General features: G+C 47.2%; 1 protein-coding gene across 1 annotated transcript in view; it reads left to right on the top strand.

The window, feature by feature from the left end:
* LOC141051169 (uncharacterized) overlaps positions 1-14101 on the top strand; it is an 872784-nt gene that overhangs the window by 797420 nt on the left and 61263 nt on the right. The gene's annotated exons all lie outside the window — the stretch shown is intronic.

Below are 14101 nucleotides of genomic sequence, written 5' to 3'. Positions count from 1 at the left end.
TCCAGTTTGTGCTGTGTGTGGAAAGTACCTATTGCTCCAGAACTCTGCCACACATTATAAAGAAGCTGGGAGCTCCCGGTTCCACCATTGTATTCAGCAGCATCTTAAGGATGAAGAAACTTTAGAAATTGAGATGCTGGGCTGGACCTTTCGGCACTGAACCACAAACCCACTACGGCTCACAGATTCCATGGTGGCCGTATGGTCTACCACTACTGTCAGTACGGCACTGGATGAAACCAATTAAGAATTAATGGTTGCCTTATCAACTGTCCCAATCATGCACAGCAGCATCTCTCTCTGTGCCTCGTGTCAGTTGAAGTGTCTGCGTTGGACAACCCCTTTCAAAATTTTACTAGTGATTATTAAACATCTGCTTTTAAAAATGTATACCTTGTGTCTAGATTTAAATGTCTTTAGATATTAAGATATTGATATCTTTGAATCTAAAAATCTGAGGGAGTGCTGGTAGGCTTTTTGTATAGAAACAGAAACTGGAGAATTAACCAGTTTCCTAGTACGGTTGGAAAGTGATTATTTGGAATGTATATCAGTTTTCTCAAAATCAACAATACTGACGATATTATCAGTCCTAAATATACCGACAGGACTGACCATAATGACTATTAGAGATGAGAAAATAAATTCAAGTGCAATTCAATTTTACAATTGCCGAAATGCAGATTTTTTTGTCGTTCGCTTTTTCATAGATACAGCAAAATGGTGACCGTTTGCCAAAGGCAAACAAAAGGTTGCAAAAACCATTATACCTTACGTCTCACCTCTCTGGCACCTACACTATTCACTACTACCTATTGGTCCACAACGCTGCATTTTGAGCATTTCACACTGTGGTGGGCTTCCCACTGTCATGGTGCCCAGGATGTTTCTGTACACGTGAGCAGGAAGGTCGTAGCATATGTTGACCCTCCCTTGTGCCAAGACAGCAAAAAGTGCAACACAGTGTAGATCAGAAGAAGCATAGTGAACCGGACACTTGGAAGTGAGTAATGGTGGTCCGGACAAGTGAGCTGAGGGGGAGCTTAAGTCTCTCTATTTTTTTTTTTTTTATACATATTACTTTTATTATGTTCTGGGGTGTGGAAAGACATTGAATTTGGGGCAAAACTGCATTTGCTTATCCACTCATCTCTACCGACTATACCTAGTATAACAACAGTACTGATAATACCATCAAAATGAACAATACAGACTACAATAGCAGCAACATTGCTGCTGCCCTTTATTGCTTTTTTTTGGAAATTGTAACAAAAATAAAAGGATCTAAATTTAATATATATATATATAGTGGGTACGGAAAGTATTCAGACCCCTTTAAATTTTTCACTCTTTTTTCATTGCAGACATTTGGTAAATTCAAAAAAGTTCATTTTTTTCTCATTAATGTACACTCAGCACCCCATCTTGACTGAAAAAAAGCAGAAATGTAGAAATTTTTGCACATTTATTAAAAAAAACAAATATCACGTGGCCATAAGTATTCCGACCCTTTGCTCAGTATTGAGTAGAAGCACCATTTGAACTAGTACAGGCATGAGTCTTCTTGGTAGTGATGCAACAAGTTTTTCACACCTGGATTTGGGGATCCTCTGCCATCCTTCCTTGCAGATCCTCTCCAGTTCCATCAGGTTGGATGGTGAACGTTGGTGGACAGCCATTTTCTGGTCTCTCCAGAGACGCTCAATTGGGTTTAGGTCAGGGCGTTGGCTTGGCCAGTCAAGTATGGTCACAGAGTTGTTCTGAAGCCACACCTTTGTTATTTTAGCTGTGTGCTTAGGGTCATTGTCTTGTTGGAAGGTGAACCTTCGGCCAATGCTGAGGTCCAGAGCACTGTGGAAAAAGTTTTCATCCAGGATATCTCTGTACTTTACCGCATTCATATTTCCTTCAATTGCAACCAGTCTTCCTGTCCCTGCAGCTGAAAAACACCCCCAAAGCATAATGCTGCCACCACCATGTTTCACTGTTGGGATTGTATTGGGCAGTTGATGAGCAGTGCTTGGTTAGAATTATCACCAAAAAGTTTTGCCATGTGGCCAGGCAATAGTTTCTGATGACATATAGGGCATCACCGCGTTTGGAAGAAATTGCACAATAAATTGTGGGGAAAAGTTTTACTTTTAACCCTTGTGTAATGACAAATTTGCAGCAAATAAAAAATTTCATTTTTACCACTAAATTCTATATTTCCATTTCCCAATGTTATAAAACTCTGTGAGGCACCTGTGGGTTCAAAATACTCACTACACCCTGTGACAGAGTGACTGGTGAAATGATGGAGGGGGAGGTACGTGTCGCTGCAGATGATCGCGTTAGTGATGTAAAACCAGATTAGTTTCCTTCAGCACACAGTGTGTTGGAAGTTATATATGAAATATATAATGGGCTGGTTTTAGTGGACATTCGTAGAGGGGGAGGGAGAATGTCCACATATCTCCTGAAAACTGCCAGGACCTGTGTGATGTCAGAATCATGTGATCAATCACATGAAGGAGTCACAAGGTCAGGGCCTAAATGGCTGACTGGCAGAGCTTCCAGTTGTTCAGTGGTTTCTGGAGAGATAGGACTCCAGGGAGTGGTATGCTCCAACTGGACCATGCACATTGCTGTCTGTTAGCGGGCTGATCCCGCTAGGAAAAGGACTGTTTCTTTTGTTTTGCTGTTTTGCCTGGAGGGCTCTGTTTACTTTTCAGCATGGTTTATGCTGATGCAATAAGCCAATCATTTTCTTAAAGAGACAATGTTCCAGATATACCTCTGTGTCCAGATGAATGAGGCGCTCTACCATAGGTGGTGTTAGAAATGCGGGCAGTTTCCCAATGAATATGTGTGACAGCCACAAGCCAGCGTAGATGTCAGACAAGATGGAGGACCTACTCAAACATCTGTTACAAGGCCAGCAGCAACAACAGCTACAACATCAGCAGCAGCAGATGGCACAGCAAGAGACCAGTAAGTTGCTTATACAACAAAAGCAGCAGCAAGACCAGCAGCAGATTGACTACTAACAGAGGCGGTTCATGGAAGGCCGACAGCCCTTCCCCCCCCCCAAGTTCAGGTGACGACACGTACATCCGAAAGATGGTAAGCCGAGCCATGCAAAAATTGACCCCGGGGGATGATGTGGAGGCTTTTCTGACTGTTTGAGTGTGTTGCGGAGCACGAGAAGCTTCCATCAGAGCAGTGGGCAGAGGTGCTGGCCCCCTATTTGACTGTGAGCCCCAAAAGACCTATTATGATTTGGCATTACAAGATGCGCAGGAGTATGCCAAGTTAAAGACTGAGATATTAGTATAGGAGTAACCCCGGCACACTAATAACATGAAAGTAAAGTCTTCTCAACGACAGTCTTTAATTGTTGTGATTTTATTGATTGTGAAAAAAAGGGTGGTGTTACAATCCAAAAAAGGGTGGTGTTACAATCCAACGTTTCAGCTCTACTTCTCGAGCTTTCATCAGGGATATGACTAGATCCTTGGTTTTGAGGTGTGTGTATAAGTGGTATAGGTTTGCCTTTGTAATCCAGCTGCTGGAACGGTACCTGTAGTAACCACGATGTGTAGGGTCAGCACGTGACTCCCGTCCTTGTGTCCTAAATCTAGTCAGGTGTGGAGGAGGCCACCTATAGTGGTTACTATAGGTACTGTTCCAGCAGCTGGATTACAAAAGCAAACCTATACCACTTATACACACACCTCAAAACCAAGGATCTAGTCATATCCCTGATGAAAGCTCGAGAAGTAGAGCTGAAACGTTGGATTGTAACACCACGCTTTTTTGGATTGTAACACCACCCTTTTTTTCACAATCAATAAAATCACAACAATTAAAGACTGTCGTTGAGAAGACTTTACTTTCATGTTATTAGTGTGCCGGGGTTACTCCTATACTTTAGTCTTGTTTTTTCCCAGAGCACCTAAGTTGGGGTTTGAGCCTGTCATATCTATTTTATAAAGACTGAGATATTGGCACATGCAGGAGTGACTATGTCAGTCAGCGCACAAAGGATTCATTACTGGGCATACTATGAGGACAAACCGCCTCGATCCCAAATGTTCTACCTACTACATCTGGTGCAAAAATGGCTGCAGCTAGAATCCTCCAGCCCAGATGGTTGAGCGCGTTGTCATTGACCGGTTTGTGCACTCCATTCCTAGGCCGGTGCAGACCTGGGTTGCCCAGGGAGATCCCAAAAATGCAGACGAACTGGTGTGCCTAGTGGAATGGTTCCTGGTGGTCGAGAGGTCCTTAAGGAAGCCAGGGGGTGGTACATCCTCCTACTGGGGTACCCAGCAAGAAACAACCCTAAAAGAGGGGTAGTAAAGCCACCACTGTGGGAAGTCCTAGAGCCCAAAGGGTCACTGAGGGGTTGTCAAAGGGCACTGATAAAGACTTGCTTTGTTGGAGGTGTCGCAGTCCTGGACATATAGCTGCCCGTTGCCCCTTGTCCTCTGAAGAGATGGACTGTAGCCTCGGTGTTAGGCGTCGGATTGCTGCAGCGACACAACAGGAATCCAGAGCCTCACATGCTGCTCTGCAGCAAGCCATTCCTGAGGCTAAGTCCCTCTGCTGCTCCACTGAGCATGCTCACGAGATGATCTCCCATTGGAGGTCAGGAGTCACGTGCTCAGGTCCTTCTCCAGATCTGATTGGTCCATCTCAGAGATCTGGAAGGTCCCGGCAACGCACGGCTATAAAAGGCCTGCATGGCCGCTCGGCCATGCGCTAGTATAGACTCTTCTTGCTAGATGCATGAATGGTGATGGATTTATGATTCTGGTGATTGACTTATGAAAATTCCCCTCCCTCTGATATTATGCATGTGGATAGGGAACTATAGAAAGAGTCAGCGCCAGTCCGTGGCAAGCCATAGGCCACTGTGCACTCCGCACCTCTACACTAGCGTCCGGTGGTGTCTCGTCTCTCACGGCACTATCGCATAGCGGCTGTGTCTGCCGCCGCGCTGCATTCAGCAGCACTTACCAGCGTCCACAGTTGTGATGCCGCACGCACGGTAGGTCTAGATGGACACTGTCCCCTGTCTTGGACCTTGTCCTGTGACCTGATACCATGCATGCAATTTCGCTGAGACCTGTGAGTCTAACAGGCTCGGTGTTTATGTTTATGTTACAGCGCCTCTGTGCGTTAACAGAGTCTGCTCTTCGCACATCAGGTGACGTTGAACTATGCGCATTATACCACCATATAGCGCGTCTGCCATTGTCTAGCAGCGGTTTTAACACCTACTGCACAGTGGACCCCGAGTGGGAACGCACTTTATTATTTATTTATTTAGTGCGTTCCGCCGTTTCTAACATTATACTAGCGCCAGGGTCTGGCTAGTAATGGCGGACCAGCAGCAGCTTCTGCAGTACATTCGGCAGCTGGAGGGCAGGTTGGCTACTCTCGAGAGTGCCACCTCAGCTGCTAAGTTTACTGAGGCTGCTGCCCAGGCAGTTGCAGAGGCTGTCTCACGTGTGTCCACGTCCACGCCTGCACCGACCGTTTCCCGCCTCCCGTTGCCCAATAAATTTTCTGGCGACAGCACCTCCTGCAGGGGTTTCGTGAGTGCTCCATCCAGCTTGAGATACTGGCCGCACGATTCCCTACAGAACGGGCCAAGGTGGGGTTTCATGCTTCCCTTCTGTCGGGCAGGGCGTTGGAGTGGGCCATGCCACTGTGGGAGCGTGGTGATCCAGAGGTTCGGACCGCTGCTCAGTTCCTAACATCTCTGAAGCAGGTCTTTTTGGGGCCACGGGTCACTCACGACACCTCTCTCTAGCTACTGGCATTAACACAGGGATCCCTCTCGGTCAGCCAGTATGACGTCCGTTTCCGGACACTGGCTTCCGAGCTGGAATGGCCAGATAGGACCCTCATCCCTGTGTTCTGGAGAGGTTTGGCGGAGCATGTTAAGGATGCTCTATCTACCAGTGAGGATCTCGTAAGTCTGGAAGAGCTGATTGCCATTTCTACCTGCATCGATCTCCGCTTTTCGGAGCGCGGGCTGGAGCGTGCTCAATCCATGTATACACAATAAATGGCCACAAAAGACGGTATCTTGTTATGGCTTTATATTCTATACACATATATACACAAGGCCATAAGACACCAAAGAGGCACCATATCCCATATAAATATATGAAAAGGAAGAACAACCAAAACTATAAGAAAAAGTCCATGTAAACTGATGTCCATAGGAATTCCTGGGTAAAAGGACCACAGCCAAAAATCGCATCATCTTCCTTGTAGACATCTATGGGTCACATATGATGTCCAGAATGGATATATCTGAAATTCTTCTCCAAATTGTTCTGTGGGTGTCACTGGGTTTCATGGAATTCTTTCTTCACGGCCAGGAGCAATGAATATGAGTATCCTGGAGCGACCCCATTCACCCGACCCTAATGACAAACTAAAAGCAAATTAAAACCAATAAATAAAAACTACTGCACCATTATGTGCCCCAGCACAGTCCCAAAATGAGGGACATCAATCACAGGAATGAAGCGTAAGATAAACTTTCATTTAATCCATTGGGATGCACCGTATTCAACGTCCAGATCCATTTTCTTCTTTTTGGGCTAGACGTTGGGAGATTTTTCCACCCCGGATCCCCATATCTACCATATCGATACCTTTAAATTTACGGCCGCTACTGTCGCAGTTATGGTGTATCTTGAAGTGCCTTGGTAATGTTTTAAGCAAGTGCACCTCTTCCTCAATAACTGCGGCTTGTATGCCCAGCACATGCTCCCTGATCCTGACCTTTGATTGTCGGGTCGTAAGCCCTATATAGATCAGGGAGCATGGACATGTGGTGTAATAGATAACATTACGGGACGAGCAATTAATATTTTTCTCAATCTTAAATTGTTTCTGCACTAAGGAATCAGTGAACATATTGTCTTTGATCATATTAACACATGCCACACAGTGGCCACAAGCCGCACTACCACCTTTCCTGCCACGGGCAAACTTATCCAAAAAGGTCATAGGGGGATCTCCAATGTAATGGCTGCGTACGAGATGGTCTCGTAAATTCCTAGCTTTCCTAAAGGTAAATTGTGGTTTGTCTAAGATAATCCTTGCTAGGATGGGGTCAGTTTGCAAAATATTCCAAGATTTATTTAGAATACCACATACCTGATCGGACCGGGCATTAAAATTAGTAATGAACCTTACTACCTCTGATTTCTTTGACTCATCATTAGTTTTGTACAGGAGAGTATCCCTGTTGCTATGCTTGGCCCGTAAATAGGCCCTCTTAGTTGCCCGATTACTGTACCCACTTTCAACAAAACGACCCCTCAAGTCCTTTACCTGAATTTCAAACTCCTCCTCTGTTGAACATAGGCATCGAAGACGTAGAAACTGACCTACCAGTACTGAACGCACCATATGTGTCGGATGTGAGGAGGACGCATGTAGGATCATATTCGTGGCTGTCGGTTTCCTATAGATGGTGGTCTGTATCATCCCTTCATGACCCCTACTTAATGAAACATCCAAAAACTCTACCCTGTCCCTGGCTTTAGTTGTTCTTCTTCCTTTTCATATACTGTATTTATATGGGATATGGTGCCTCTTTGGAGTCTTATGGCCTTGTGTATATATGTGTATAGAATATAAAGCCATAACAAGATACCGTCTTTTGTGGCCATTTATTGTGTATACATGGATATATGGTGCCTATATATATGTGGAACCATTTGTCTTCTGGGTTGCTGCCTCCTACCTACCGGGGCTTATACAAGGATGTTTTTTCGAGCGAGGGCAATTTATATATTAGATATGGTAATAACATTATTGTGAGTATAGATATGCTGGAGAAAAAATATGTAGGAATGTCGCTTTGATGTGGGGTTATAATATGGGCACATTAAATGTGTTTTCTTTCTTTTCTTTTCCCTTCCCCCTTCTTTTAAAATTACCCATTTGGTTTTTGTTTTTTTGTTCTCTTGAGTAATGAAGTATTATGGTTCATGATTCTATGTATAATTTTTCACGTCCAGAGTATTTTGTCTCCCATTCCCCCCCCCTTTTTATTTGTATGTATAATTGTATGTCTATCCCATTTGCCCCTCTGTAATATGGCCGCCGGTGTTTCATATGTGCCACGCATGCGCACCTGCTGTTCCCCCTGTGTGATGTGCTCTGCCGGTGTCGGGTGCCGGATTACGTGGGCCCGCGTACTTCCGGTCGCGTCATTGGTGGGAGGCGCCATCTGCAGTGGGACGTGCGGGTGGCGCTCCCGCGGCACATCCGGTTGGCGCATATAAAGGTGTGCACTATGTGCTGGTTATCCATGCCCCCTGAGGAAGGAGCCTAGTGCTCCGAAACGCAGGTCGGGGAGACGAGCGGACCGCCCGGTCATCCTGAAGGCTGTAGTGAGGTAATGTGTTTTGGGGTATTAACCCCATCTGGGTGGGATGTGTGCATGTTTTCAGTGCTGGGAACTATCAACCGTTACGCTCCATATGTGCTTTTATAAGTATAATTGGTTGTGTTTTTGGGCAGCAATGTCAGACTCTACTGGTATTTAATTGCAGGGTATACAGAGCACATGCGGACAATAGTTGATGGGCACTAGTCCCTCTGGTATAGTGGTTGGACATGCGCAGCTGTTTTCAGTAATGTAAGGTAGCTCATCTTCTATACCTTTAACTATTGGTTTATTTTGAGCCCTTCTGGGCCTAGTACATACCTCTTTATATAGATTTGAATATCTTAACAGCTTATTATTACAGCCTAGGTTGACTGTGGCTGGTCATGCTCGTTTTTTGCACTATTGCACTTTGTTTGCTGCTTGCACAGATCCCCCATTTTTGTCCCTCCTTGTCCACTGTTTAATAAAGATGATTTATACCTTTAATGATATGGATCTATGGTCGCAATTTCTGTTGTGGTTTCCACATTCCCTTACTATAATTAAACAGTAAAGCAGGACAGTAAGGGTTAAACAGGGGATTCAGGTAATTTATCAGTCAGGGGGAAATCTTGATTGAAGGGTCTAAATATCCCACGCCTCTGTAGTCTCTCTCTCTTGGAAGGAAAACAGGACTTCCGGGGTTAAATCTCTGCAGTCTCTACTCAGGGTGAAGCTAGAAGCAGGAAGACGCTGCTGAACGGAGTCTCTCCTGCTCTGAGTCTCTGTATGTTAGGCTGACAGACAATCTGCATTAACAATGCTATGCACACTGGGAAGTCTACTTGCCATACTCAGGGATCTCGGCTTGCCACTGCGGTCAACGGGGCTCCGCGCTCGGGTCACTGTCTCTGCACTGTCAGGGGGAAAGTCTCCTCTGGTCATGGAGGCTCCCGAGTCCACATATTCAACTACAGCTCTCACTATGGCTCGTATCTCAGCCTCAGTCTCAGTGCTCTGTTAGGGAGTTCTCTCTCTCTGGGAGCATGGTGCTGCAGCCTGCTTTCTCTCCGGCGTGCTCTCCCCTGTCCCTGGCGCATTCTGCTTTCACGCCCTCTGCCTGCACTCCTTCCGTTCCACTCCTCCTTCCTGTTCCTCTCTGCCCCTAGCAGTCACATGGTCCAGTACGTCAGGGGCAGAAAGTCTTCCCCCCGGCAACCCTGCTGTCTGGTTAAGTGGTTCCGGATAAGGAGCAGGGAAAGTAACCTCCTTTGGGCTCTTCTTACTCTTCACCCCCTTACATTCCCCCTCTTTTAAAGCTCGCCATTCCACAGTCGAGGGTTCACCGTCCTCCACTAAGAACTCCAGAGGACCGACAGCTGCCCACATCCTTTCCAACTCCTTTTGTCTTTCTGGCTCCAAGTCCAAGTAAGGCTGGTCATAAAGACTCCAGCCTTTATTCTCATCATCATCAGCTGCAGAAGAGAATACCTTGGATGAACTTGGCTTTGTCTTCTTTTCCTTCTTTTTGCTTTGTCGCTAGCAGACGTTCGAGTAGACGATTCGCCCTTCTCTTTGTCGCTATCGACAACTTCAGGGGGTTCCTCGCTTGGGCTTCTCGGTCTGGGAACTTAGTACAGGTGACTCTTCTCCATTGCTCCCCCTCTCTTCGACAGGAGCACTCTTGTCAAAATTAGAACTGGTTGGATTTAGACCATGCAAGCCGGAACCTACATCATCCGCCCCGAGGTCTACGGGCGTCACTTCCCAGGGCTTCACAGCCACACTCCCTGTCTCACACAGCTATTCTATCTCCTCTGTCCGATTCAGGATCTTGTGAGCTGACAGCCGGCACTCGCTCCACTTCAGGGGAGGACACTAGCGGCTCTTTCTTCTCATTGACAAGAACCGTAGAAGCGTGCGTCTCTGAAATTCTTGTCACCTCTTCTCCTTTGGCAGTAGCTTGTGGCGGGCCTGATGGTGACTTACTTCGATGGGCCACTCAGGCAATCGTCCCTTCCTCCTCTTCAGATCGAACCTCACCATCGAGACGTCTAGACCCTGGTTGGAGTTCTACTAATCCCACCTCCACGCATCGGGACAGTACAGATATTTGATCGTGGACAGTTGACATCCTCTCTACCTCTTCTCGGTATCCTACACTGTGACACTTTCTTGCTCTGAGTGGAACTCTCCTCCCGCCGTACCATTCCCTCCAGGGGTGACGCTCCCTCCAATTAGCCGGACCCTCAGAGGGGTGAGCAGATGTTTGCCACCGCTTTTCTTGGGTAGGGCAATTTCTGAACAGATGTCCCACTCTTCTGCATGCCCAGCACTCACATCTGCGTCTGTCTGGTGGGCGCTTTGGTCTGGATCGTCGAACTCAGCGGTATGCATCTCTCATCTGCGGTTGTTCTTCACTCCAGGATATGGGGCTATGCTCTGGAGCCGCCACTGAAGTCCTCTTCATGATCCGCACCCCTCCTCTATCTCTCTCCGTCTGCTTCCACACGTTACCTCGGGACATGCTGCTGGTCCCCAAGACAGCAGTTAGGGCTTTCCCCAGACTCTTAATCTTCTCCCAGATTCTTCTTATCTTCAGCCGGGAATCCCGGATCCATGTCGTCTCTTCTTCATTCGGGCTGAGTACTCCACTGTTGTAGCATGTAGACGGTCTTCTTCACCGAGCGTCACTAGTCTCACGCTGGGGGGCAGTCTCTCTGTCTCGCACCGGTTGGCAGGACTCTATAGCAGAGGTCCTCTATATTCAGCCATTTTCTCGTGGACCCGCTTAATCTCCTTCTTCAAGTCTTCTACCCATTGAGGGGCAGCTACCTCCCTGCTCCATACCTTCCCCACTGGCACTATCACTCCTTGCTCCTGCTCACGCGTGCGAACCTCACTCCCAACCTCAGAGAAAGTCATGTCTGGCTTTACCCTCATGTGCTCCCGCAGGGCCTGCTTCATCAACACATCTCCCAAGCCCATCACCAGTTAGTCTCGTAGCACAACGTCAATTGGCCCCACACCTATGCTGTCCTTCCGTACGTTGGCAATATGGAGTTCCTGCAGGGCGTTCATAAACTGTCATGGTCTCCCCCTCTCTTTGTACCTGGCAAAACAGTCGCGTGTGCAGCTCCCCTACGTCAGTGGGATCACCATGCGTCTCCTCAAGTATACGTAATACTTTGTCCAGGGTATCTCGCCTGGGGAGGTCTGAGCATAACAGAGTCCAGTGCGTCCCCCTTTAGGGCCATCATAGCTATTTCCACCTCCAGAGCCGGCTTCATAGGATTCATCCACATCATCCCTCTGATGCGCTCTGTCCAACTCCACAACATAACATTGGTCCCCGAGAATTTTGGCAAGTTAACTAACATGGCTCCCGGGGAGATGCTAGACCTGGGGTCTCCCCCAGCTGCTTGGTCTGTCTCCTCCGCGCCGTTGTCCGACATCCTGCTGACTATGCCAAGTGTAATAATGTGCAGGTACTGGTGATGTCGCCACGGATCAGAGACAGAACAAGATTTAAAGGGTTTATTTACAGGAGATAAACTCCACGCAGGGAGCAGCAGTGGGGGTAAAAGGAACAGAGTAAATGATAATATGGTAGTTAAGAAATGGAAGACAATTAAACAGTAAAGCAGGACTGTAATGGTTAAACAAGGGATTCAGGTAACTTATCAGTCAGGGGGAAATTTTGATTGAAGGGTCTAACTATCCCACGTTGGCACCATCAACATCGGTGCTTGCAGTCTCTGTAGTCTCTCTCTCGGGAGGAAAACAGGACCTCTGGGGTTAAATCTCTGCAGTCTCTACTCAGGGTGAAGCTGGAAACAGGAAGCAGGGAGACGCTGCTGAACGGGGTCTCTCCTGCTCTGAGTCTCTGTTGTTGTAAGCACTTTTGACCTGGCTTCTGAGTTTGGGCTCCCTCTTGTGGTTGCTGCTGGTAATGGAGCTGGTCTGGCTGACAGAAGTCAATCACCTGAGGATGATTGGAGGTCAGGTGTTACAGACTGGAGAGATTTAAGTGAGCAACCTTCCCTCAGTTGTTGCCGGTGATTTGGTTTTCTTCCTGAGCATTTTGGAAGTCTGCTTGCCTCCTGCTTTGTCCTGCATCTTTCAGATAAGTTATTTGTCTGCTTGAATCTTTTTGCATTTGATCCATTTTTTGCTTTTCTCTGATTTTTTCTCTGCTGGTGTGAGTTCAGCCTTGTTCCCTGTTGGGACCTGTGCTGGACTATGTTCCATATGCCACAGCTCATGTCAGTCTTTTCAGTATTTCTAATCCCCTGTTATATCAGTATCTTTTGTTTTGCGTCCAGTTCACACCAGAGTTCTGATTTAGTAGGGGAGAGGTCATGTGGCCTCAGTATTTTTGCATATCAGACGTGTTGGATTTTTCTTAGGGTTTTTTTTTGCATGATTTCAGAGAGTATCCTTTCCTGTCCTGTTCTATCTAGACAGTTTGGGCCCTATCATTTGCTTACTCTATTTTCTGCCTGTGTTTTGTGCCTCATCTTGTCTCACCGGCAATATATGTTCGGGGGCTATCTATTCCTTTGGGGTTCTACTCCGGGGCAGTTTAGCTTTCCCCTTTCTCTCTTTAGGCTTAGTTAATTCTTTGGCTGTTCCGAGGTGTCTAGGGCATCATAGGTACGTCCCACGGCTAATTCTATCTGTGTTGTCAGTTTAGGGGTCTGCAATCCGCTAAGATACCAACCTCTCTGGTTATCTGGTTGCCTAGCCTATTGCCCAGCTATCCTCCTCGTTTACCTATTCATAACACTCGGTATGTTAGGCTGACAGACACTCTGCATTAAAGATGCTACGCACACTGGGGGCTCCGCGCTCGGGTCACTGTCTCTGCACTGTCAGGGGGAAAGTCTCCTCTGGTCATGGAGGCTCCCAAGTCCACGTACTCAACTACAGCTCTCACTATGGCTCGTATCTCAGCCTCAGTCTCAGTGCTCTGTCGTGGAGTCCTCTCTCTCTGGGAGAGCGGTGCTGCAGCCTACTTTCTCTATTGCGCGCTCTCCCGTCCCTAGCACGCTCTGCTTTTGCGCTTTCTGCCTGCACACCTTTTGGTCCACTCCCCCTTCCTGTTCCTCTCTGCCCCTAGAAGTCACATGGTCCAGTACATCCAGGGCAGAAAGTCTTCCCCCCGGCAACCCTGCTGTCTGGCTAAGTGGTTCCTTGTTGTTTGTGCCACCTCTTTGGCATTGTCGGCTTGCACACGCACTTTACTCTGACCTAGTGTGAGCAAAGCACAAAACATAACCACCCCCGGGAAATGTAATTCTGGTGAATTGATAGAAAAGGAGCCAGAGTGATGTTTCCTGGCCATTATGTTTTGTGCTCTTCCCACAGTTGGGCAGAGCAAAGTGCACATGCGCGAGCAAACAATGCTAAGGAGCAATGCTCCCGCGAGATCTCCGTGCCCGCGACCTCACCACTCCCGCGACATCACCATGCCCGCTCGACATGCAGATGCCCGTGTCAGTATTCCGGGTTTTCTAAATCACCTTATGAATTAATTTGCCCTTTGTTAAAATGGAGGTTGCTGTTTTTGTGTGCCCTACTTCCTGTTCATGTGTATAAAACCGGCTCAGGTGCTACCTTTCCTTGCTGGAGTATTCTGCTTCCTTCAGCTGTGCTGCTGGTTTCTGAGTGTGCTTCTGCTGTGGCTCTGGACATTCCCTGTTCTCTGTA

The sequence above is a fragment of the Dendrobates tinctorius genome, unplaced genomic scaffold (genome assembly GCF_039654945.1).
Source record: "Dendrobates tinctorius isolate UK_male_01 unplaced genomic scaffold, ASM3965494v1 ptg000155l, whole genome shotgun sequence".
Taxonomy (NCBI): domain Eukaryota; kingdom Metazoa; phylum Chordata; class Amphibia; order Anura; family Dendrobatidae; genus Dendrobates; species Dendrobates tinctorius.
Note: the sequence above shows the minus strand (reverse complement) of the source record. Positions and strands in the feature narration are given on the sequence as shown.